This window comes from Pogona vitticeps, chromosome 4 (genome assembly GCF_051106095.1).
Source record: "Pogona vitticeps strain Pit_001003342236 chromosome 4, PviZW2.1, whole genome shotgun sequence".
In the NCBI taxonomy this organism is placed as follows: domain Eukaryota; kingdom Metazoa; phylum Chordata; class Lepidosauria; order Squamata; family Agamidae; genus Pogona; species Pogona vitticeps.
In genome coordinates this window covers 93,243,312-93,269,969 of record NC_135786.1, presented here as the reverse complement: position 1 = coordinate 93,269,969, position 26,658 = coordinate 93,243,312, and the positions used below count along the sequence as shown (strand labels likewise).

The window sequence follows — 26,658 nt, the reverse complement described above, 5'->3', positions numbered from 1 at the left end:
CCCCCCACCCTTTCTTCTGTTTTTCAAAGTTTTCCTTCCCTGCAACGCAGGGATTGTGGAACACACAGGAGCACACTCCACAATCAAAATCCGGAGCGGTGGTGCTCGAGGTCTTTGTTGAACTCGAAACCCATGGCGGCTCCTCCAGGATAAGGGTGGGTTATGGGTTCACTTTCTCCTCTAAAGAAGGGAAGGAAGCGGATGTCCCAGCGAACAGTAAGTTTGGGTTGATCCGATGGCGCCCTGGCTGTAAAATACAAAGACGCGCCTCTCAAGGACTGGGTGTGGGTGCTGCGTTCTTCCTCCCACCAAAGCTCATTGTAACGCGTCTGCCTAGCCAGCCCGCTCTGTAACTGACCAGCTTGTCGATCAGATTGCCAGTGACATTCACACAAGATGTTTGCCGTTATTCCTGCCAGATCCCGGCTTCTGCCTTGCTACCGGCTGATTGCAAATCATTACCGAGGACCACAGAATGAAAGAATCCCGACTTTTAAAATGTACATAGACAAGCTGTCCGCATCTGAACAACAATTAAAAGCATCCACGTAGGCAGACGGGAACCATAAACTCCTCACATCTGACGGACAATAATTTAACAGAGACGAATTTAACAGTAATCCAAGCTACAACCACACATGTAACTCCTTGGTATTTTTGCTCGGTTCCCAGACACGTTTCTCACCCTTCTTAGCCCTCCAGCGGAGGCTGTGACTGTACCATACACTCATAGGTGAAAAAAAAAATAAAAAGTAGAAAAAAAAACCCACCACAATCCTCCCCCACCCCACCTTTTTTTTTTTTTTTTTTGGCGGTTTGCAACCGAAAACTGACACAGACTGTAGAGGAAGCCGAGGCAGGAGGATTAAAAAAACGAGGTGTTTTGCTTGTCCTCCTCTTGAACTCTCCGCCACAAAAGCCGCTTGAGAAAAGTGAGCTCGCCACCAATTTGCAAATACAAGATACGCCCAAGACAACCCGTCTCCTCAGAAACGTCTCACAGGAGCAGTGACACAACCAAACTTTTCCATACAAGTGCTACGATCGGTAACGGGAAAACACACATCCAAGACCACAGACTGCACTTGGACGATTCCACTCCCACCACCCCCACAAGCCGCCGATCTGCGAAACGCGCCCCAGCTCGCCTCCTTGGGGGACCCCGCCGTCCCTTTTCAAACTTGCTAGTAACCGTCGCGCTCCAGTCGCCGCTTCAATGCAGTGTTTCCTCTACGCGGCCGGCCTGCGGCCGGCAAAGCACCTACCAAAGGAGAAGGCAGTTCAGCACCGGCGTGTATGGACAGCTCCGTCCTCCGAGGCTCGCCTGCCACCCCAGCGCCAGGGCTGCTGCAAGACAACCTCAGTCTTCCCAACGACAGCGGCGAGAGCTCTTTTCAGCAGGGCGGGCTGACTTGTGAGAAACACGAGATCCTACCAGACCGCTCGCCTCTGGGCGCATATTCAGTGCAATCCTCCTTAAACTGTCGGCTCCATCTCCACTCTACCCCACCCCTCAAGGCTCTCTCTCTCTCTCTCTCTCTCTCTCTCTCTCTCTCACACACACACACACACACACACAGAGGGGCACGCGTGCACAGGCAAACACACACACACACACACACACACACACACACACACACACACACACACCATAACCACCTCTCCACACCATCCCAGGAACAAACCCAGGTGCCATCTCCGATGCTTTGTTGCTCCTTGTACAACCCCCCGCCCCTTTGCAGCTTGTGGTGCCCGGAGCGACGCTCAGCATCAGCATTAACTACCTTTGTTCATCGAAAGCCATGTTGATTAGAATCTTCCTCCCTACCTACCGTAATAACTGGAAGGACTGAGCCCTCCCAAAACCTCCTGCCCGTAATAATAGACAAGGAAGACTCCACTTAATATGTCAAATATTTCTCTATGCCAGCGAGAGGGGAGCGGTGGGGGGGTGCGCGTGGGAGGAATGGGGGAAAAAAAACACAGGACGAGCATGGAAGAATAAAGCTTGCAAGCAGTGGAGGGAGTTGCCGCCAGTAAAAGAGATACTACAATTCTAAGCCAGCTACTCGATGATTTATAAGAACTGTGGACCACACAGGATAGGATGGAAATGCATGGAGGGGGTTAATCAAAGAAATATTTATCTTGATTAAAGTGGTGCCTCCTTCTCAAGAACCGAGAGTCACTCCTTGCCACCTCCTCCCCATGCAGCTCCCAGAAATCCGCCTCTATTTGAAGCGCTTACCCTTTAAATCCCGATTTCAAGCCGAACTCCAACTGTGTGTAAAACCCAGGGAGGCGTCTGATGAGCAGGGAAATAGGCTCTGGGCAGCAGAAAGCTGCTTTTCTTCTCTTTTTCCCCCCTGGTGCCGGATTATAGTGTTAACAAGCCCTGGGAAAGAGACCTCGGCGCCTCTGGCTGGCATTGTGTGCTCCGCTGCCTTCCCACCTCGGCGGATGCTGCTGGTGCGCTGCAAGTCCCCGGCGATCGCCTTTCAGATGCTGCGGGCTTCCAGAAAAGAAGTGACGGTGGGGGTGGGAGGGAGGCAGAGAAAGAGAGAGGGAGAAGAGGAGGGAGAAGGAGAGAGAGAGAGAGAGAGAGAACGCCTAATGCAATCAAATCGATCTGATCTACACCATCTGTCGCCTGCCACTACACACAAACGTTAAAATACGGAAAAACGGGAGTCACTGACAGCTCAGGAAAGGCTGGTCTTGCCGAGTTCATTCTGAGCAGAGCTTAATTGGGGATGGCCAGCACATACAGTTACCCAAGCCCCTGTTAAGCCATCAAGCCCTCGATCCCAAAGATGCTAATGGTGGATTACTTGAAGAAGACCTGACGTGCAGACTGCATACGGCTCTTATTCGTGATTTCCCGTTGGGGAAAGGACCGACGCTGGGTGGTAGGATGGCTCAACGTGTAACCCCCCCAAAGCGTCTAAGAAAAATGGCTCTGTGTTCCCAGGCTTTCCCTCTAATAACAAACATGTGTTGAGCAGAACCATTTAGTATGAGTGTGTTTTTGCGCGTGTGTGTAATAGTCTTGACCAGAACTAGTAGTAATTCCCGGAGCTTGTGTTTAGATAAATGGATGTCTGAACATATGCTTGTTTCAAGATCTTTTGAAAGAGTTAGGCACCTTTCTGTTCATCTTTTTTTGGGGGGGGGGGGAATCTGTACCGTATCATTTATGATGAAAGTACATCCAGACAATGTTTCTAAAATCTCAGAGCTGCAAATTTCATCAGGACTGACATAAAGTCGGTTGAACGCCAGCAAACCTTTGGACTTTTTTTCTTTGTGCCTCCCACTGGGAATAATTTTTGAGAAAGACATTTTCTATCTGTGAAATCTGGACACAGACTGATTAAATATGGGTTTCCCACCCTCCCTTCTTGAGACTCAGACAGGCGAGGGAGGGGGGATGCTCTGCCTGTGGGTTGCGTGTATGAATGTTTAGGGCTACATTTACTCCGTCTGCCAACTCCCAGCCCCAAAATTTGCTTGTAGCTTTTTATCTGTCCTGGCTAATTGTCTACATATATAAAAGATGCAGAAAAATGGAAGAAGAACCGATGTAGTTTTCTTCCCTTTTCTTTCAATAACCACACTGTTAATTGGGGGCGGGCTACACTTCCACAGCCCCAAACAAATTAATCCGGAGAGTCCTTTTATAAACACATGGCGGAAATATATTTTCGTGTGGATGCATTTTCTGGAAGGGGACAACAGAGGGTAACTGAAAGAAAAACGCCAAGCAAAGAAGCAGGTCGCTGTCCATGTTCTTGGTGCTGAAATGGGAATATGAACCAATGTAACCGGGGAAGAAGAAGCAAATTGCAAATTTACTACCAAGAAATGGAACTTGCTTTTTTTTTTTTTAGGCAAAGGATCCTCCTCCTCCTCCTATATCGACTGCACGCTTCTCCTGTCAATGGCTAAAGCAATTAAGATTCTTGCCAGTTTCCACTTGGCCCTATTTGATTAGCAGAGAATTGAAAGAAAAGGAGGGGAAAAAAGGAGCGGGGGGGGGGGGAAGGAGTATCCAAATGCCCGACTTTAAATGTTCTAACAAACAATTAAGTGTTTGGGATCATTCTAAAGCTGACTGGACGTGTCTCCTGAAAGTTTGGGTTAATCTTTTTAGAACAAATCTAACAGTTATGAATTAGATTAGCCTTTGAAAATGAAGCCTAAAGACAAGCGCCCACCCTCGCCCCACCATCTTTTGTTTCAATATCCATTAATTAAGCGCTGCTGCCTACCTACGCAGCAGTCCTGGGTCACAGCCACGTGTCTGAGCTGAATCTCCCCAGCTGCCTTTGTTATCATTCGTGTCCAACGATTGCCCTCTGCAGGTCAGCCTTCGAGTCCTCCCAAGGCAAAACTGTTGCAAAAGGTATAGCAGACTGATTGGTCGCCGGTTTGAGAGGCAGACAACAGGCAACTCTGCCGGAATCCCCGGAGGAAATTAGGGTTCTTAATATTTGGGTGTGTACCAGTGTGTGTTTCCCTTCCGTTCTCAAATTAGTTTCTTTCTGTGAGTTTCAGTTAGTTGTGGAGTTACTTGCTAACTAATCATTTGCTGCGCTTTCATCACACTAGACCTTATTTTGGTCCCCCACTCCCAGCTCTTTTAGACTTGAGACGGAATGGGGAGCAATATTTAGTCAAATCTTTTGCAAAGAGGCATTTTAAAATGTAGAAGTGGTCTTGAATTTCTTTCTGGTCAACAGGGAAGGCAAATCAATACAGAGCTAAGTCAAGGCGAAAATTTAGAGAAGCCACTGACACTCAGTGCTACGGAAAAGGAACCCGGTGGTCAGTCAAGAAAGTAACTCAATTTTGATTTCTATCCTTTATGTTGCATACAAAAAATTGAGCAGCACAGTTTGTGTATATCCCTTAACGCACTTTACCGCTCCTCCCTCTCGCTCTCCTTTTCCGTATTGCATGCAGACCTTAAATGGCTAAAGGAAAAAAATTCCCTACAATTTAAGTACTGACTTCTGCAGTTCTTTCTGACTGTGATCAAGAACTATACGCGACTGTTATTCTGGATTAATTGTTCCGGAGCAAAGGCTTGTCATGTAGGAGCTTGACGACTCAGTGCGACAGAGTTCTGCATGAGGGGAACAGCAATCCGTCGGAATGGGGAGGGGGGAGAAGGACCCAAACAAGCCACGTTAATTGCCTCTTGATAAGGATCGTTTTATATTTCTGTAGGGAGGATTGTAACTTTTGATTCTCTGTCAGGTATGATTCCCGCAGTGATAGTTGGCCGCACTTCATACAGCGCAAGCGAAGAGTCAATCAATAATATGCAAAACGCCCTATTAGGAGATACTAAGGCAGACTAATTATTAATCTCTCCCTTAAAGGTAATTGAAGAGCGTTTGATTTGTCCTGTTTAAAAAACATTAAAGAGAAAGAAAATTCAGAGGAGTATTCATAACAAGCCTTCAAAAAAATGTGTCTTGGTGCGACACATTTTGTCCGTGTAATTTGGGGGAATCAAACCTTCCTTAGAAGCCAAGGGAGAAAAGAAGCCCCTGGGAAGCTGTCCTCATAGCATAGAGGTTTTGTCACTGGGCTCGGCTGTGCTTTGGACTGACTACACGCTTCTTATGGGAGACGATGGCCACGTGACGATATTTTCAGTGACAGTCCCAACTCAGTGACGTCGCTTGGCTTTGCACTGGGTGCAACTCAAAGACAGGCATGTGTGTTGGGCTGGAGAGACTCGGGGGCGGGGAGGGAGCCTGCAACCTGGAAGCTGTCATTTCAACGCATGGCTCCGGTGTGTGTGTGTGTTTGAGGATCAGTTCGTGTTCCGACGACCTTATTGGATCCAGCCCCCCCCTCCCCCCCATTCTAGACCTAGCGCTAAGTTAGGGTTGTAGTACACATAGCTCTTTGTCCTTTACCGTAACTGTACCGACTGGCTGCCTACTGGAAAGAGGTCCCCTATCCGTCTGGGCAGAGAGTGGCATGCAATGCCAATCTGGTCGGATTCAGATCTTTGCTGGCAGGAACCACTGACGTTCCCCTGGTGATTTAATTTTCTTTCTTTCTTTCTTTCTTTCTTTCTTTCTTTCTTTCTTTCTTTCTTTCTTTCTTTCTTTCTTTCTTTCTTTCTTTCTTTCTTTCTTTCTTTCTTTCTTTCTTTCTTTCTTTCTTTCTTTCTAGTTAGCATTGGGAGGACAGCAGGAGAAGGCAGTTGGCGTATTTTTCAGAAGGACGCGGGAAGTCCTCCAGTTGGTGCTCGCAGGCTGTTGGAAAGCTTGGTTAGAGTACATAGAAGAGAGCCTTTTTGGAGAGACGGGTAATAAAAGGTAGCCTAGGATGATGCTCTATAGAGGATTTAGCAGTCCTGGGAAGACTCGTTGAGAAAGAGAGAGAGAGAGAGACACCTCCTATTATGTATAATTCTGCACTATTTTGGGGGGGGGGGGTGTTAGCGAATAATGGTTGTTTTCGTCGTCAGTTTTTCTTTCCTTTTGCCAAAGGAGGGGAAGCTTGTGTGATGTGGCGTCTCCTGTGGGAAAGTAACTTGCCTGGCTGAGTACTACGCAGGCCGACTAGGAATGACAGGCGCCCGTGCCGCCGTCCGCAGAATATTTTGAGCCGGCCTTGAATAGACTTTCTCCCTCATTCCAAGGAGATGGACCCCCAAGTATCAGGAAGAACCTGGGTAACACAGAGGGCTTAATCTTTAGTTCGAGAGAGCACCGCATCCAGGATGGTCTCGGTTGCATTCGTTCTGTGCTCTGCTACTTTAGGTTGCGCTATGCGTGGGGAAAAAAATACTCAGTGCATGCTCAGGGGTGTTCTCGTCGCCATTGTAATGTTCCATTCCTACAAAGCTCTGCCACTGAGTGAGCCCCTCGCGTCGACATTCTGTTCAGGGCTTCCGTTTTGAAAGGAAGACGAGAGAGGGGGGACGTCCAAGAAAGTGGAAATGGAGGGGGGGCAAGAATTTAAGCCCAGATTATTCCATTTTCTAACCGCCTCAAAGCGATCCCGGGGTCGGCTTTTCCCCAGGAAAGGCCCAACCAGGCCGCTGAAGAGCTCCGCAATTGCCAGGCCGTGAACCACCGAGCAGCTAAAAGGCAGCGCCAGAGGCTATCCGCCTTCACCATCGGCCCTTCGCTTCCCCGCCCCAAGCGCCCCTGGCCGGCAGAAGATGCCGAAGGCGGGCCGGACCTGCAAAGAAGGCGCCAAAGAGGAAAGAAGGAGGAGTGGCAGGCACACCATGGGCAGCTAGCATTCACACGTACACACCTTGGTACATAGCCCCCAGCAGAAGGGGACAGATCTTGACTTAGCCACTGCCTCACCCCTGGCCCCCTTTATGCATTTTCCGAGGAGGAGGGGCCAGCAGGATTCGACCAGGGATCTCACAAGATCAAGAGGCCGTCTCCACCCCCCCCCCCCCGCCGTCCCATCCCCGCACAGCGGTCTCCAACTGGGCCATCCTTGTAGGCAATCCCCTGAAAGAGATTGTGGGGGAACCGAGTCTTCGTTCCCCCTGGAAGTTGGTCTTCGTCCTCGATGGCAGCCCTCTCTAATCTGCTGGCCCCGGGCTGGAGCGGAGGGTCGTAGAAGCTGGCGATGATGGGAGTTGTAGTCCGAAGAGCACCGGATTGGGGGCGGCGGTTTATTTAGAAGCTCGCACCTTCTGCAGGTTTAAGGTGAATCGCCTTGTTCATCCGCATAGATGCCCCGACGAGCCTCATTCTTATTACCCTCACCATCCTCCCACCCACCCACCTCACTTTGGTCCTGTGGGGTCGTGAAAGGAAGCCAGGCTTCCCGTTCCTGTACCCACGGATGCTTGAGTGCCCGCATTCAGCCGCTGATTCCGTCCCTCTTTCTTACACACACATCCTGTACACACGTACGTCTGCTGTTCCTGCAGCCAGACTCCTGTGATTCATAGGGCTGGAAGAGAGGCTTATTATGTCTTTGCAAGGCAGAGCAAAAGCTTCGACACCTAAAGGAAAAAACTCATCGGGAAACCGTGACTTCCCTCTTTTCCGAGTTGTGTGTGTATATGTGTGTGTGTGTGGTGTTTTTTTTTATTTTTATTTTTTTTTTTAACGGGGAAGAGGATGATTCGTCCCGGCCTTCCTCTGCCTTCTGCCCATTGAACAAACGACACTCCCCGGCGCGGAACTCCGTTCGGCAGAGCGCAGGAGCCCCCTGCTGGCCCGGCCGCGGCAAACGCCCGCAAGCCGGCGAAGTTTCTTTTACAAAGAGCCAAGGCGGGTCCGCGGGGTAAGCGGGGCGGGCGGGAGAGGGGAGGGGAGGGGAGGGGGGTTGTGAGGCGTCGTCTGAGGAGAGAGGCTGCCCGAAGACCCGCGGAGTTCGGGAAGGGCTGCAATCGCGCGCCTGCGAGTCCTCCGATGCAGGGGTGACGGAGGGAGCTGAGCAGAAATCTCAGATTGCCCCTTTTGTGGAGAAAGCTTGTCGACAGAGTCAGGGTGTGTCGTGATGCTGTGGGTCCCGTTGCTCATTCTCAGACTTTGGTGTGTGTGTATAGGTGTGGGTGTGTAAGATTTGGACCCTCATATTTCCTTTGTCCCCCTCTTCCAGAGTAGATCTCTCTCTCTCTCTCTCTCTCTCTCTCTCTCTCACTCACTCACTTACTCTCACTCTCACTCTCACTCTCCATACAAGAACTGGAATGAATCACCAGGGCCGGCCTCCCTCAAGAAGGCACAGTGCGGAATCCAACGCCCAACCTCTGGCTCTATAACCAGATTCTCTAAAACACTGAGCTCTCCCCGCAGTTCTTTCCTGACCGCCCCCCCAATTCAATTCGTGAGCCGAAATTTTTATGTGAGAGAAGTAGAAATCATAATGGTTTTTCAGATATTTTCCATATGCTTCCATGTGCCTGAAACGGAACATAATTATACATGTTTTATTGGTGTTCTGTGGGAACCGTTTTGTTTGTTTGATTAAAAAGAAGGATCTTGGTCCGGAAAAACCTTTAGTTTAACCATCTAGTGACATCAGTGATCAAACAAACCTCTGGCTACAACCCTGCACATCATTAGCTGAGATTCGGATTGAGCTCACTGACCTCTGAGTAGACCTGTAGAGGGTTGTGGAGGCCAAACAGATAAAATGAAGAAGATCCATAACTGGCTCTTGGGAAGATAAATAGATAGTATGTATGCAAAATAGCCGTATATTTCAGCACAGAAGAATTAAGTTTTCTTTGGAAGAGGGATGCTGAGGAAGATGCGCCTTTGCATGTGACACCTCCCGATCTAAGGCTGCAGTCCTGTGCATACACTGAAAACTGTGGGACTTAATGATGAGTAAACAGGCATGTGGATGTGTCGCAGGTCGCATCCTGAACCTGCAGAAGAGGAGGAGGAGGAGAAGAAAAAAGGACCAGGTACCTACCTCATGCATGCCTGCATGTGTATGTATAAATGAACATGACTTTGAGGGATAATTTAGATCAGGAAAAAGCTGCTAGTTCAATCTAATTCTTTCCCTCGTCCATGCGTGCAAACACACACACACACACACAGACACCCCCCCCTTCTACTTTGAAATGAAATGTCTCAGTCATAGTTTCTCCCTAGGACATCTGTTTTGTTCCTTAACCTAAATATGGGGCAATCCCATTTATGTGTATTGTTCTCGTAACTCTCTCTCCCCACAGTTTAAATTATAAACTGTCTCTAACCTGCCTTCCATTTATGACACTTGATGTTTCATATGATGGTGTTGATGATGCTGGTGACCATTTTTAGTGTTCTTAAAAAACAACAACACAATAGTAAGTATAAACAGTCCATAGACATTAATGATTGATTTCTCTAGCTTGAGAAATTAAGCTGTGGCTCTGATCTCTTTTTGCTTGGATGCTATCTAATAGTTCTCTAGTTCTTTACAGCCTTTCTTGCCATGTTTTTTTGTATTGTCCTGGAACAGTTGGGGGATTCTGAGAGTTGTAGTCCAAAAAAAGAGGGAACATTCCTAAGCTTTACCGTCCTATCACATTTGTTGAAAATGGACAGGATTAAGAAGACTTGTCTAGCCTGGTTTCCCCCAAGATAAGATTGTCCTCTATCATCATTCAGACCAGGGCAATCATTTCTACCATGTGGAATACCCTTCTCTCTGAAATTTGATGTGCCAAAGTAATTTACAGTTTTAAACAAATATTGAAAATGAGTATACTTTTGCCAGGTTTCCCTGTGTGATCCAACCTGTCCTCTATGCATAGACAGCATAAATATTATGCTTTGTGGTTTTGTTTTTAATTTATTATGCATTTTATTATGGTTGTGCACTGGTTTGAAATCTCCAGGTAAGTACATATATCTATAGCCAGTCTTTCTACATATTTGCTGATAAGTAAATAAATGATGCGTTGTGACTATTGGTAGCCACTGATAGACTATAATAATTTCTGGAGTATAGCTCCCATCAGTCCTCGCCATGGCAAGGGCTGGTGAGAGTTGTAGTCCAAGGCAGCTGGAGGACTCCAGTTTGGAGAAAACTGGTATGCTACCAAACTGTCCTTTGACAATCAGGTTCAACCAGATCCAGGCAAATTTACTTTGAACATGATTTATTTTTTTTAGTTCTCATACAAATCAAGAGCTAGAGTTTGTGTTGATATCACTGGAGAGACTGTTTAGGCTGAGAAGAAATTCACTTGAATCCTAATTAAGACATAGGAAATCTGGTTTGGGAAAAATGTGTGAGCTATCAGATTTTATAAAATGAAGGCTGGGGTCCTTTCCATGTTAGCCTAGGAATGAAATGAGTAGGACTTATAAATAAATAATAATTGCACGCTGTCAAATCAATTTTGACTTGTGGAGACTTTTTGCAGAGTTTTACGTCTCTTTTGGGAGCATCCTGGAGCTGCACAGGTTACCTAAGGCTATGCAGGTCTGCTTTTTCTCCCAACCTAACTCATTGAGCTATCCAGCCAGCAACTAGGACTTACTTCAAAGTAAACACATTTAAGGTTGTCCTGCATATCCCACCCCATTCTTTTTCTGTAGGCCTTTTTGACTTTAATGTAGATCTGCATGACGTTTGCTGTTGTGGCTAAGAAGAATCGCACCATGTTGATGTGTTTATACTTTGTATTTCAATATGAAATAAAAACAAGTAACACTACTGCATGTTTCTAGCATCACAGTAGCCAGTTCACCTTTTCTTGGGAGAGGAAAGCATACAGAGTTGTAGTGATGCAACAGTCCAGAGCATGAGCAGGAAGATTTTCAATTCCAACATTACTTCTCAACCATAAAATGTTTGTGTGGCCTTAGGCAAACCACTATGTCTCGGCCTACCCCTCCTTATTGCAATATGAGTGTAATAATACTTACCTCCATTATTGGGTTCTGATAGGGATTACTGAGATAAAGTATATGAGAAGACATTGAAAACCCTTAGGCTACAACCAGGGAGTAAGCCCCATCGGATTCAGTAGAACTTACCTCTGAGAACGGGTGCCTCCAAATTGTTTAACACACTAGGGGACGCACAATTTTTGCACCCAATATCACTGCTGTTTCTTTTCTGAACAGCATAAAATGGGTTCAAGGTGGCAATAGAAAGACATGTCTGTTTGGTTTATGATTTCCTTAACTTTTAATAATGGAAATGGCTATTATGACCTGTGGTAACAACCCCTTACATTTGCAAATAATAGGAATAATGAACTGGTATCAGCATCAGCCACAGTAAGCCTGGTGTGGCTTTGGCCTGAGAGTTAGTATATTTTAGATTCTGTTTTTAGCTTGCCGTTTATGTTTACAGCTTTCCAAAAGTGAATGAGACACAAAATCTCTTTGTACTTGTGTATGTGTGTTACATCTGCGGGTAGCTGTACATAAATAAAAAGCCATGCATTTAAGAAAGCCTGCACAAAGGTGCTTCAGTCAGTGAAGGAAATGCATGAAAATCATATGTTAAAAAAAGTGTGTGTCAGAGTATATGTGAATTTCTATGGGGGAGCGAGGGGAAAACTAAAGTCTTAAAATTTGATTGAAAACTTGGATGGGTTGACAGTGTTGGCGGATTCTCAGAAACACACACACGTACTGAAACGGAGAGATTTCACATCCCTGTCTTATTTGGAGTGGATATGGAAAGGAGGCACAAGGTTCAGATACAATCTAGTGGAAGTGTTTCCAACTGATCCTAGTCTTTTTAATGAGTGGTATATCAGTTCTCTGCTGCTGAACTTACTGCCCATACAGGCCAATAATGGCAGAAGTGAAGCTACCAGTTTTTTTTAAAAAGTAAACAAGGCATGCAGCCCAAATTTGCAGTGACTACAATCACATTTTTACCATGTAAATGAAGTGCATGGGGGAATGTGCTGTGAATTAGGCTTTCTGGAGGCCTCTGAGAACACACCTCTAGCAGGCTTTAAATGCACCTGGTTTTATTCCTGTGCTTTTTTTAAAAAAAACATGTGTTCTATATGATAAAACAAACTTTCACGTCAGAGGTCAATATTCTGAGCTATAGTAAGTAAGGCACTTCTTCTGACTTGTATTCCTATGAACCTTATCAAAATATGGAACTGTATTGGTGTGTCCTTAAAAAAAGGTGAAGGAGCCACCCAAGATTCATCAGCAGTTTTGGACACTTAGTTGACATATGTCTCATTATCTTACTCCAGAAATGTGACAATGAGTGACAGGAGTCCACAGAGAGATTTAAAACAATGATAAAGACAGCAAGGTTTCTCACAAATGCCAACTCCATTTCTTAATCGCTACATGCTTTTTTACATGCATCCCAATAATTTGACATTTATAATTCATAGTGCTGTTGAATTCCTTATTGTTCTCTTGCTGTCAGCCTCTTCACCTTTGGAGATAAAATGTCCTTCCTAATTATTGCATGTAGTTGAACTTCTAACATGCTTTAAAAATGCCTGCAATACTTCTCCCCCCCCCCGCTGCCCTAGTTCCCATAGACAAAAACATTGAGAAAACATTGGTGCTTCTTTTACTATGAATTCAACTCATGTAGAACGTAAGTGTTATTTTTTTTAAGGCACACCCAAATAGTAGCTTTTGGATAACTAGTGACATATCTGACACCAGAACAAAGTAAAGGATACTAATTTGAGTTGTGCTATTCTTTATTACCAACAAAAAGCATAATGCCATACTTTCTACTGTTTTTCTTTTGATTCAATGATCTGCAGAGACAGAGCCTCTGTGCCTGTCCAGCTATATCACTGGATGACAATTCACACGATCCCAGACCATCGTACCTACTAGGTGGAGATATAAAGATTCCCCTTGACAATTTTTGTCCAGTCGTGTTCGACTCTAGGGGGCGGTGCTCATCCCCGTTTCCAAGCCATAGAGCCAGCGTTTTGTCCAAAGACATTCTTCCGTGATCACATGGCCAGTGCGACTTAGACACGGAACGCTGTTACCTTCCCACCGAGGTGGGTCCCTATTTATCTACTTGCATTTGCATGCTTTTGAACCGCTAGGTTGGCGGGAGCTGGGACAAGCGACGGGAGCTCACTCCGTCGGGTGGATTCGATCTTACGACTGCTTGGTCTTTTGACCCTGCAGCACAGGCTTCTGTGGTTTAGGAGGCACCAAAACTTGAAAAAGTTGTTGTTTTGACTACATCTTCATTGTAGAATTCTGGGAGCTGTAGTGGGAAAAGAACAGTTTTTCTCACCTCTGGTGACTGGGCTTCCATCCTGGATATTACATTTTAGCCCACTCAGATATTTGCATATGTAAGGACTATAAGTAGCTAGAGGAACCAAGTCCTGGCATGCATGCATGTGTGCATGTATGTGCATAAGGTCTACCTCTGAAAAGGAAACAAGTAGAAGTGGGATTGCTGGGGGCTACCAGACTCCAGAGTGGGGCAGTGACCCACTTGCTGTCATGGAGGAGCCACTGCTGGGTAGTGGGTTCTGAATATGAACTGTGCACCCTCGTATTACTCTTTGTACCACGTTGGGGACTGAAAGGGAAGGACAAAGGTGGGAACAGAGTATAGCTAATATAGGACAGTATGCTGGCCCTGTACTCTTCACCTTAAATCCCTCAGGCATTCAGACAAATGCACAAAGAGATCTTGTGTGTCCTTTTGGAACCAGTCAAAGGCCCCAATCATCACTCCCCGAGCAAGTGCATTAGCTTATCACCAGCCCCACCTTCTGAGTCATTATGAAAGCATTACTGGAAGGCCTCCGTTGCCGTTGTCTTTACTTATGCTGAACTGTGCATGGCAAATGATCTCAGAAGCTGGTCGGTAGATTATAAGAAACTGGCTTATGTCGGGACAGAGCACTGTAATCCATCTAGCCCAATATCGTTAACACAGAGTGGTCCTGGCTTTTCGGGGCTCGGGGCAGGCGTTTTTTCTAGGCCAAGCTAGAGAGACATCAGGGATTGAATCTTCTATATGTGCTCAATGTTTGAGTTTTGGTCATTCTCAGAACAATCTCATATCCCCCTGAGTTCTGTGATAGGAAGATGGTGAGATGCAAACTTAATGGAGCAAATATTTTGCAATTTTATGATGCAGGTTTACTCTTTTAGAATTTGTTTTATTTAGTGATTCATTTTTAAAAATTTGGTGCATTATCCAATCCATAATTTACTGTTATTATTTATATATTTTTAATATATTGTGCACCACAGAAAAGTCTGGCTGTCTGACGATATAAAAATACAATCAGTCAATCAACCAACCAATCAGTCAGTCAGCCAGTCAGTCAGCTAGTCAGTCACTGAGTGGAAAGCACACAGACCAGCTTGTCCTTGCGTTTCCTTATACTCCTGGTTTATATCTGCCTTTTCCGTGGCACCATAGAAAACAGGAAATGTTATTTTCTTTTCACACTACAACTCCCAGAATACTTATTGGCTATGTGGACAGCCATGTTCTGGAAGCTGTAATCCAAGGCAGGAAACTCTTTGGGCACCATTATGTATTCCTTGTATATTTAAATATTACCAATCAAAAGCTAGGTGCAGACAAGGCAAAGGGGTGGGGAGTGCACTTCGGGTATGACTACATGGCAGTTGACCTCACGATTTGTAACAGAGTTAGCACAGTTACATTTGATGTATTTTTCATTCACTACACAGCATACAGCTAATTGCAAGTAAGCCTGGTATTTTTTTCAAGAGCATTCATTGCTTTTTATTCACCTGTCAGTGGCTGGTGTTTTTCTGTCGTGGTTTTCTTTCCTTGCTTTTTTTGGGGTGTGCATTTTGGCACATGTGATCACTTATATCAGCCCAAAGAGGGCAGTAGTGGGTGTGTCCTGAGGTGACATCTTTTAAAAAACAGCAAGTGACATAGTGTTGAATTAATAGAAAAATTTATGAATCTGCAGTGCTTATCTGACATAGTGCTATACTGGAAAAACATAATGAAAAACTGCTTGAAGGAATGATGAAGTGCAGTGACTTGAGAGGGATATTCCTGCTTAACTGGCATACCACGCCCTGCTCAAGGGTAATAAGAAAGGAGGAAAAGTGAATTTAAATTCTAGTGAGAATTGTAACACTATAAAGGGCACTCTGGACCCTGTCTAGTCGCACCTACTAACCGGCCACTCTCTTCTTAGTAGTTTCTAGTGCAGCATGAAGACAGAGCGGGGAGGGCTTCTGAATGCTTTATAAGATCTTCAGAGCACAGTACTTTTTAAAACAACCCTTTTATGTTTAGGGGCGAAAAGGTTATATTTTATATTTTAAAATATGCTGTGTCTTATATGGGACACAGTGTACAATGAATTTAAACTGATCACTCTATATCAAGGAAAGAAATCACAAATAGTAGAAGTTGCTAATGAAGCTTTGCTTAGATACAATGTAAGAATATGGTAACAAATATCTATTTTATAATCCGTGAAGTACTATTGAAGAGGATCCAAGTCAGTCTTTTGTGTTTCCAATTAGGCAAATCAATTACATTTAGAAGCAGACATTATTTTTTTTTTTAAAAAAATAAAAGCATAGTTAAATTAGGGATTAGTTGTGGCTTTTATCAGACAAGAGAGCTTATCCATATTTAGTATTTCCTCTATCTTATCATATCATCCTTGGATAGTAAGACCAGAGCCTGGAATAATTACCTTTTTTTTTTTTTTTTTTTTTTTTTGGATTATAACTCCCAGCATCTCATTGCCAGCATGGCTTGGTCACCTTGCTTGTTGGGGATTCTGAGCGCGGTCGTTCAGAACAGTAACTTGTCCAATATTTGGGTAGAACAATATTTGTCTGGTTTTTCCATTTGGCTGCAATTTGGAACATGAAGGACAATCAGCTCCTTTCAAAAGGCTTGCAATCAGTTCCCTTCTGAAAACGATCAGATTCCTTCAGAATACTAAAAGAAGGGTAAACAGCTTTCTTCCCCATTTCTACTTTGCCTATGGTCTCCAACAAGATAGGGCCAAAAGGTAATCAAGACCTCCTATGTGGCTTAATAGATCTTCAGCCGGTATATTTGCATCTTAGGAGAACCACTGCCATATACATGAACTTGGTGGGCCACTTCCCCCCCCCAGAAATAATTCATGATTTGCTTGTTCGTAAAGAGATTTTCATGTGGCTTTACCTACCCAATGGGAAAACACACCCAACCACCACAAGTTCTCAGATACTAAAATATGTAGATTTGGAGTCCACGCATGTTCTGCCTCATGCCACTTGTTTTACATTGATCTGTAAATCTCTCTCTTGTGCTTGATGGATTACTTAGCAAAGATAGGGAAGATAATTATTTTAATGACATTAATTTTAACAAACTATGAGAGGTTCAGTTTGCTCCAGTTCTTTAATCTTAGTTTACAGACTATGAAAGCCTTTCATAATTACATTGGAACGGATCTCCTATATTAAATGTCAGGGAGATTCCCAAATATTTCCAGATGTTATTCACCATTCGTATGGAAATTGGCATTGTCGGCCATGTCGCACCTTCCCAGAAAGGCTAATAGGCTTACTCTTCCACTTGGATGAATATACCTTAAAGCTAGACATTTTGCCATACTTAGGCATTACCTTCTGCACAGCTGACAAAGAAGATTCAGGTGAAGCAAGAAGCTTTTGATTGCCAGACTGCCTGTGGGAAAACTGTGGTGCTGCTGATGGAATAAGAAGTGCTGCTGCCAGGAAAGGATTTCTGCCTCTCTCCACTAGCTGCTGTATTTTGGATGATTTTCTGGCAAACTATCTGCTTGCCCCAGAGCAGAAAAGTTTTGGAAATCTCCATTATGATTATAGGTATGACATTGTCTACATACATGTCATTTTACGTAGTGACATTTGAAGAAAGAAACGTCTCTGTTCTGAGGAGTCTACAGTATCCAGTTTTGACACTGGAAGTGGCTGATTAAAAAGGGGAAGGAAGTGATATATAGTAAATGCATCAACTGCAGCATGTAAGTCAGAACAGATTCAAGTGACTTAATCTGCAAAGCTCTGTGCAAAATCATCACAATGGGCAATTGATTGTCAGCACCACTTTCTTGTGGGCATCTGTGCAACAGGCCCTTGACCACCTGAAGCAGCTCCACTGGAGGGTTCTGCTCAGACACAAACGTAGCAGAGAGGAGCAATCTATTCGTTGCCATCACTGCCATGGAGTAGGCCTACCAATGAACTCTAGCCTGTGTTGGATTGAATCTGCTCCAGGTTTTCCACCATCATTGCTCTAATCTTCATTTCACTCGTTTCATCAGCAATAGTTCCATAGTAAACCAAGAAGCTAGGGGGGGACGTGGTGGCGCTGTGGGCTAAACCGCAGAAGCCTGTGCTGCAGGGTCAGAAGATCCGGCAGTCGTAAGATCGAATCCACGCAACGGAATGAGCACCCGTCGCTTGTCCCAGCTCCCGCCAACCTAGCGGTTCGAAAGCATGCAAATGCGAGTAGATAAATAGGGACCACCTCGGTGGGAAGGTAAACAGCATTCCGTGTCTAAATCACACTGGCCATGTGACCACGGAAGATTGTCTTCGGACAAAACGCTGGCTCTATGGCTTGAAGAGCGGGATGAGCGCCGCCCCCTAGAGTCGGACACGACTGGACAAAAATTGTCAAGGGGAACCTTTACCTTTTTAAACCAAGAAGCTAGGTTGGCTGCTTTCACTTGAGACTGACCATGTCTACTGCTCCGGCCACTTCCCCATACGGATCAAGGCTTCAACAGGATCACTCACCAAGGCAGCAGGAATGTGATGCTGGAAGTTGGGAGGCTGAGGATAGAGAAAGGAAAATGCATTTCCACTCATCCTATGGTTAAACTATGGACTCTATATGGTGAGAACCATGGATGAAGATGGCTTTGAAAGAGGATTAGACAAATCATTAGAAGAATGTCATGAGTATTAATGGCTGCTATTCATGACATTCATATGGTAGCTGCAGCATCAGAGGTAGTGTTCCTCTGAAGGCCAGGTGCAAGGCAAGTTCTACTGCTAGGCAGACTAAGGGGGTGGCTTTGAACAGCATATGCTACAAGGACAGGGCTGTATGCCAGGCTTGGACCACCTGCACCCCCAAGCTGTTCTCCTCAGATACTGTATGAGGAATGCCTCTCAACCAGTGCTGAAGAAAAATTATTCTACCAGTCCAGCCAGATGTGCATGGCACAGGAGAGGGCACCCTTTTGATCTTCACCTTAAGCAGGAAACTATCTTGAGCCTTCCTTGGGCACTTGCCAGGGAACAACAGCAGAAAGGGATAATTCCCTTATGTCTGGTTTGCAGGCTTCCCAGAAGCATCTGGTTGGCCGTAATGGGAGACAGAATGCTGGGCTGGAGAGGCAATCCCTTTGAGCCAAGAAGGCTCTTAGAGTCTTACAGAGAGGCACAACTACCATAAGAAGGGCTTGGAAAAATGTCCCTTTATGGACAAGAACTCCCAGATTTTCCCCACTCAGCATGTCAACGTCCTCTAGCCAATATGGTGTTTCTAATCCAAAAAGTAACCTTTCCAAGCTTTGATCAGGAGTGCCATGACATGTAACTCTTCTGAGGGCTGCCATGTGTTCCACGTGTAAATAAAGCCAGGGGAAGATCAATACCCTTTAGTTTTCAACTACAGCTGCCAATATTAAGTTTAAACAAACTATATATACATATGTGTGTAGAAAGACACACATACACACTGAAATGGTTTTGTGTTATTTTGTACTTGCTTGTACAGAGAAACCTTGCAGCCCACAATGGGAATGCTCCTCAGTCTCCTACATTTATCTCCAGGCATGATTTATATCTCCTATTTTCTCCAAATCAGTGATGGGAATGCATTCTTGAGGAATAAAAATAAGTACGAGAGAACTACACCCCATTAAACATTTTTATCTGCTTGCAGAATGGGGAAGCAGGGGATTTTCTAAGTCTCACATGTCTGAGACGGTTTGCACACACACAGAACCTCTTTCTCTTCCTCTTTTCAAAATTCAAATCAATTCAATGAATTCCAAAGCACTGCCAGGTAAATTACATGAATACGAAATGCTGCTTTGCATCAGCCTTCCAACAACTTTTTTTCTCTTGTTTCAGGGTTGTAGCAACTAAAAGAGAGGATTTTGCATGGACTTCTAGCTAGGTGGGTAGGAGACCTGCCATGACAGCTGTTGCAGATGGGAAGATGGGCAATCTGAACTTTGGCAGCCTCTCTTACTTAACTAGGTAAGCAGAACCGTGAAAGTAGAAAAATCTACATGATGTATTAAAACTGCTATTTTAAAAAAAGGTTAAGCAATGGGTGTTTGGATTGCTGTAGGAGGCCATGTTGGAGGAAAGTGTTACTTGGCACCTAGAAAGTCTTGCTCAGTATATCTGACCAGAGAATATCGTGAAGGGATTTTTCCCTTTCCCCTTCCTTTCTGTTTAGTAAGCCAGTTATGCATCCTGCCGAAAGAGGAAACACATCACCACCAAGAGCAAAAAAGAGGGTATGGATGTATATGCTCATGACTAAGTTCCCCACCTAAGCTTCGGTAATTGTGAGCCACTCCCACAGCCTGTGGGTCCCTGTTTTCCTGGGCAGAAGTGGGTACCTTTTCTGGTAAAGATGAAGGAATGCATACTTGTATTCGCGAATGCATACTTCCCCTGAACTAAAGGGGACCATCGTGCTAACCCAGCCAGTGTTCCTTGGAATATCTCACCGTGCTGCTTAATGTTGGCAGTATGGAGGCAACATCCCTCCCCCAGCATCTTCCTTTTGAATCAAAGGACCGGGGAAGGAGAGGAGCAGCTTCAAGATGGCTTGTACTTCTGAAAGGCCAGAAGTGGTAATGGTGGAAATGAGTACAAAAATAGGCCACATACAGCCTTGGGCCACATTATGTCCACTCTTGCTGTGGAAGCCTAGTCTCCAAACTCAGCTAGAGCAATGCACTGGTGTGAAGGGCAGCAGTGGACCCCCCCTTTGCCTGTATTTCTTGGATATCCTCCTCCTGTGGTGCTTGTTCCAGTTCCTTTGGAAGCAGAACACTGACAGAAGGTGCCTCTAGTGATACCAAGTGATACACTTTTAAAAATGCTGTCATTCTGTGTGACCTCCTTTCCTACTGATGCAGCGGGCACAATCCTGTGAATACTTATTTGTAAGTAAATCCTACTGAATTCAGGGAACTTACCTCTGAGTAAACAGGTATGGGGGGTGAGGGCCAGGCTGTGTTGTCGCAGTCATTTAGAAATCATATTTTGCTGAGCGATACTTTTCATTCAAGGGACGTGGTGGCGCTGTGGGCTAAACCGCAGAAGTCTGTGCTGCAGGGTCAGAAGACCAAGCAGTTGTAAGATCGAATCCATGCGATGGAGTGAGCTCCCGTCGCTTGTCCCAGCTCCCGCCAACCTAGTGGTTCGAAAGCATGCAAATGCAAGTAAATAAATAGGGACCACTTTGGTGGGAAGGTAACAGCGTTCCGTGTCTAAGTCGCACTGGCCATGTGACCACGGAAGATTGTCTTTGGACAAAACGCTGGCTCTATGGCTTGGAAACAGGGATGAGCACCGCCCCCTAGAGTCGAACACGACTGGATAAAAATTGTCAAGGGGAACCTTTACCTTTACCTTTACTTTTCATTCAAAATCAGAGGGACGGGGACCCCTTGCCCCTGCCACTTGTCCAGGAATGTTACCTACAGTATAACTCACCATTGGCCAGGCTGCCTAAGGCTGAGGGGTGCATGAGTTCAGCTACATCTGAAGGGTCACCTGGTACCCAACTTGGCCTAGAACGGTGGAGCTTTGTATCTCCAGCCTTATCCAAATAATCTCTTTTCAGTTCTTTGAGTGTGGATCAGAAGGACTGATTCTGGGCTTTTAAAGCATACTGCTTCCAGTCTGGAATAAAATGTGCAATTAAATTTTGTAGTTTGCTGTTATAATGGGTGAAACACTCTATCATTTACTGGCATCAGCAGCGGGCAGGGATTGCCAGTGCTGAGATATATTCAATTTTCCATATAATGGGTAGAAACAACCTCCATTATTGGAGCAATCTGTTGCCTTTTCCATTGAGGTTCCAACTTGCATTTTGCTAAATGAGCCAGTGCTGCTAGCCTCCACAAAATTTCTACCATCAAATACTGCTTGGTGAATGGCAATCTCTCTTATGCAAAAATGGAAGTGGGAGTTGGTGGGACTTCTGGCACCTTAAAGAAAAACAAATTTTATTTGGCATACTGTATGTCTTTGTGGAATAGAGCCCACTTTGTTACCAAAGGAATGTCAATCAAGAAATCTGACTTTGAAAAAAGTTTTGACGATAAATATATGTATTGATTGATAGCATTTCCATGCTGCTCAGTAGCTGAAGTTCCCTGGGCAGTTCATAAAAGTTAAGATTAAAACTCTAAAATACAGACTGAAACTATGCTAACACTTTAAATTAACACTTGAAACACAGACCAATCGTAGATTGAATTGTTCATGAATGCCCATATAGGTCCATATAGGAAGAGAGCCAGTTAGGACAGGAGTATGGTAGACCATAATATTTATGATAAAGGATTAGAAATATCCATCCCTTTGATAATTCGATACATCTTTAAATCTCAGAAACAAAAATGTAGCAATAACATTGTGGAATTTTATAGTAATAGTAGTAATGGGTTTGAGGGATAAAATAACATCTTTATTAACTTCATTGCAAAGTAAATATTCCATTCGATTCACAAAGCTTTGGGTGAAAAGGAATTTGAACAGTAAGGCTGAACTGAAGCTACTCATAATTGTTCATGAACTTCTTTGGTAATGCTGAAAAATTCATCTTTTTCACTCTTGCAAAAATGGCTACCTGTTCATTTACTTGGTGCTCTATTTGACTTTTAAATTGACATTTTGCCCATTGACATCATTCCACAGTGAACTATGGCTGGCAGTGTTGCATTGAACATTATTCTGCCGAGATTACAATTCCTGACTGTTTGGAATTATTTCTATTAACTAATCTAAGAAGAATTGCTTTGAATGCCAACAAGATTCATTTGTGCAGTGACATCACAACAGAGCCACATTTGATTGGTGATAGCATTATAACATCATCTTATTATTATGTGCTCTGCTGAGCAATATGATTCTTGGGTTGTGAGGACAGGTCTTTATTGTTTCATCAATCTTATTATACATGCATTTTCAGACCTTTGAAATATTGTTGCCACTATTTTTTTGTTGTTTTCATTGTTGTGTTTTAAGCCACTTTACGACTATGTTAGTACTATTGCTGAATGGTGTGCATAAAAACATATTAAACAAACAGACAAAGAAACTAACAGACAGATAAACAAACAAAGTGTTCCACTGACATGGACTCATCCGTGTGACTAACCCAGTGGACGTATAAACCAGAAGAAACTGCTCATAAAATCTGTGTCACTAAATAGATGAAATCCTACAGTCTCCTCTCTAAACCTGCTTTACAGGTCTAGGAAATCTTTTGGACCAGGTTTTCAAGGTTGTGTGGGAGGCTGCAAGGGAGAATGGAAAAAAGTTGCACAGTAGACAGGGCCATGTAATGATGAGGATGTTGGGTTAGGGGCTTGGGAGGCTGAGGTTCCAATTCCCAGTCTGCCATGTAATTGAGTGCCTCAACTATATTTACCTCCAGGAATGATATAAGGACAAACTGTGGAAGGGAAAGAGCCAAACTGGGGCAGAACAGAGCAATTTACCTTGAGTTAATAGGGTGAAAGGTGGGGCATAAGTGTAACAAGTAAAAATAAATAAAATAAACAGAATCTTAGACTTGCAGAAAGAAGAAGGTCCTCTTGGGGTCATGAAGCCCAACCCTCTTCCAATGAAGGAAGCTAGAACATTCTTGACAGAGGGACATTCAATGTATGTTTAAAGACCTCCAGTGGAAGAGAGTTTCCACCTTTCCAGGTAATCCAGTCAACTGTCATACAGCTGTCATCAGCAGGAAGTTCTGCCAAGTGTTCACACCAAATCTCCTTTCTTGTAATTTGAATCCATTTTAGTCCCATCCTCAGTAGCGACCAAAACCAAGTTTGCCCCATCTTCCATGTCATTTCCCTTCCAAAATTTGAAGATACATAGTTATCATTTCATCTCTCACTCTCCTCTTCTTAACTATAGTTTTCCTAATTGTTCTTCATATGGCTTCCTTTTTAGATCCTTAACATCCTGCTTGCCTCCCCTAGACAGCGTCAGGTGTGTTGATGCCATTCTTAAACAGTTGTGCCCTGAACTCAAGACAGGATCCAAGTGAAGTTTAGCTAAAATAAAATAGAATGGTACTATTACTTTCTTTGATATGAACACTGCATCTTTGTTAATGGAGCATAGATTCATATTTGTTTTGTTTTGCTCTGCTTTACACTATTGGCTCATCTTTAGGTTGTGGTCTAGTAAGAGCCCTAGATCTTTTTCTGCAAGTACTGTTGGTAAGGCAGGTGTCACTCGTCCTATAGTTGTGCATCTGTTTTTCATACCTCGGGATAAACATTTGGTCCTGTTGAAAGTCTTAGCATTTGATTTGATCCGGTCTCTAATATGTTGAGGTTTTCTACAATCTATCTTCTGAGCTCCCCCTCATGGTCTGAGGTCATCTACAAATTTGAGGACCATCCCTCTTAAATGGAGTGATGTTGGATTAATACATGAGGATGCTATTAGGCAATATTCAACCACTATAAGGCAGGATGCTCTTTATTACATGAAAAGTATAAGTTTCTGTGTGTTGAATATAAAGATTGCTTCTTGCAGTTAACAGGTATGTGAGAATATATTTGTGTCTATGCAAGGAAAAAAAATCAAGACAAGAATCTAGGCAAACTTATGCAATTAAATTCTGAGAATAACAAGGACATCACAAGAGAGAGCCAGATTATCACCTGGAGAGGAATAATAATAATGATGAGAACTGTGTGCTGTAAAGTCAATCCCCACTTACGGTGGCCCTTTCCAGAGTTTTCTAGGTAAAAAGTACTCAGAAGTGGTCCACCATTCCCTTCTTCAGGAAACACCCTGGGACTGCACAGCTTGCCCAAGGCCACAAAGGGTGGCTCTTCTAGGTTGCATAGTGGGGAATTCAACTTCCAATCTCTAACTCCACAGCCAAATACTCAAGGAGGGAAATAGGCCTCTCAAAGAGGAGACATGGATATGATAACATTTTGAGCTAAGGGAAATCATTATTATTGCTTATTAGTTATATATCTTGCATAAAGAATAGATCTATATGTGTCTCAGGTTTCAAAGATGAGTTAAAATAATGACACCATGAACCTTTGAACCTTTGTGTTTGAAGAGTCTTGATAATTGTGGGTTTCATCTAAAGTTAAAAACAACAATCTGTTCTATTTGCAGTCCCAGGACACCCCCCATAGTTAATTATCACTATAGTTGCCATTTTACCTCAACACCCATAACAGAACATGTGGCACAACGAGAATCACATGATGTTGGTCCTTCACCATTTTGTGAGTCCACAGCCTCATAACTATAAATGTAACTAAAAGGTTACAATCACACTGCATAAGAAGTGACTGTTAAAATGCAATCATAAGCAAAGCTGATCCAAGACCTCTGGAAACCTAAATTTAAGCAAGAAATGGCATCTCTTCCCACTAAGTCATGGTACATAACCCTCAAGGCGAGATCAAGGCCAGCCCAGTTATTCTGACACCAAGGCAGAAAATCCCACAATCTCATGGCTCTTAGCAGTAAAAATACAACAGCAATACATTGTTTTGAAGAAGTAGATTGCAATCTGTGACAGCTCACACAGAGACAAATTGTTAGTATTAAATGTGCCACATTTGTTTTTGGTTTTGTTGTTGCTGAAACAGACTAAAAGGGCACCTCTCTGAAAACAACAAATTAATGACTGGTAATTTTCTGCCATTTAATAGCACCCAGAATTGCTGCCTCACTCGGCTTAAAGGGCTGGCCAGGATCCCCATTCAATGTGACCTCTTACCTATTAGTTATTGGGAAAAGAAATGAATTAGAAGTGATGGGTATTTCAAACTTGTGATTTAACAAGCTTTCATTTTGTTGTGGCTTCCACAGAGTTCTCTCCCCATTGGTTTTCCAAAGGGGATGTCATTTTTTTTTAATTCACTTTCTAGAATCTTTAAGTATCCAACATCACTATATTTTTAAAAGGACCCTCTAACTATAACAGTTGCATAGGTGAGGGTAGTTTGACAAACAAGCGCCTTTCCCCCCCTTTGTGGCTGCAGTGCCAGGCATGATAAACCATCTCCGTTAGACCTCTTTCAGCTACAGTACATGGGTTTTTTAAGTGCTAGGCCTTGCTACAGAAGGGTTGTTCTGCCCTTTTCTGTGCAGAATTTAATTTCTTGCCTACTATTCAGTTGCACAAGGGTTTTTTTATCTGCCATTTTCATAAAGTGTAAATTAAGTAAATGATGTAAATGATATGCAAATTATGTAAATATCATATAGCAGAATATGTAAATTAGCCTTTCAGATAATCCTTTAAGTTAATTCTTGTATTTCACTCTGATCAGAATGTTAAAGAGCTTTTAATAAATAAATAAAACCATGCCCTTTCTCCTTAGCCTCAGGTTTTCTTTCCCTTTGCTCTCTTATAAAGCTTCCAGATTATTGTGTTGTTTCACCGTACAATTTAAACACACATGTAGGCACATACTGGCCTACACATGCTTATTCTTCAAAGTAGTCTTCAGTTCCCACTCCCTCCAAACTGAAGAAGAAATGAACATTAAAAAAATTAGCTGGGGGACTAGAAAGAGACAGGCACATAAAATTTCACAGAATGAACTCTACCTTAAGATAAAAACAAAATCCTTTATATGTCTGTTCAGATGTTGAGCTGATTTTACTCCCAGGTAAGTGTATAGGATTGCAGCCTAAATTAGTGTTCTGGAAAAATAAATAAAAAATTATCACACCAGATATTTTCCCTTAAAATTATTAAAATTCATAGCTCAGAGGTGTGAATGCTTCTTTAAGAAAGGTACTTATGTTATCCCCAAAATAGCACCAGTACCATGTGATGGTTTCTGTTGCTATGGTTACTACACATTTGTTATTTAATAGCAAAGAAAAATAGATGCACAAACCATGCTAATTATAACTGGTACAATTTTTCCCCAAATGTTTTAGATGAATATGCCTACATGTTTTATGC

At 43.6% G+C, this 26,658-nt stretch overlaps 1 protein-coding gene and 1 long non-coding RNA gene across 3 annotated transcripts in view; one reads left to right on the top strand and one right to left on the bottom strand.

The window, feature by feature from the left end:
- The window catches only part of LOC140706692 (uncharacterized), a 97,719-nt gene extending 96,396 nt beyond the window's left edge, over positions 1 to 1,323 (bottom strand). The window contains exon 1 of the mRNA XM_078391769.1: positions 1,266 to 1,323. The gene's annotated coding sequence lies outside the window, so the exon portion shown is untranslated. The remainder of the gene's footprint in view (positions 1 to 1,265) is intronic.
- A 6,359-nt stretch (positions 1,324 to 7,682) lies between these two features.
- Positions 7,683 to 26,658, top strand: part of LOC144588639 (uncharacterized) — a 41,849-nt gene continuing 22,873 nt past the window's right edge. Inside the window, exons 1-3 of one of the 2 annotated variants that reach the window (XR_013544276.1) lie at positions 7,683 to 8,286; positions 9,366 to 9,418; positions 19,566 to 19,694. This is a non-coding gene — a long non-coding RNA (uncharacterized LOC144588639). Of the gene's footprint in view, positions 8,287 to 8,832; positions 9,419 to 19,565; positions 19,695 to 26,658 lie in introns of those variants that run through there. The other variant, XR_013544275.1, reaches the window with a different exon arrangement.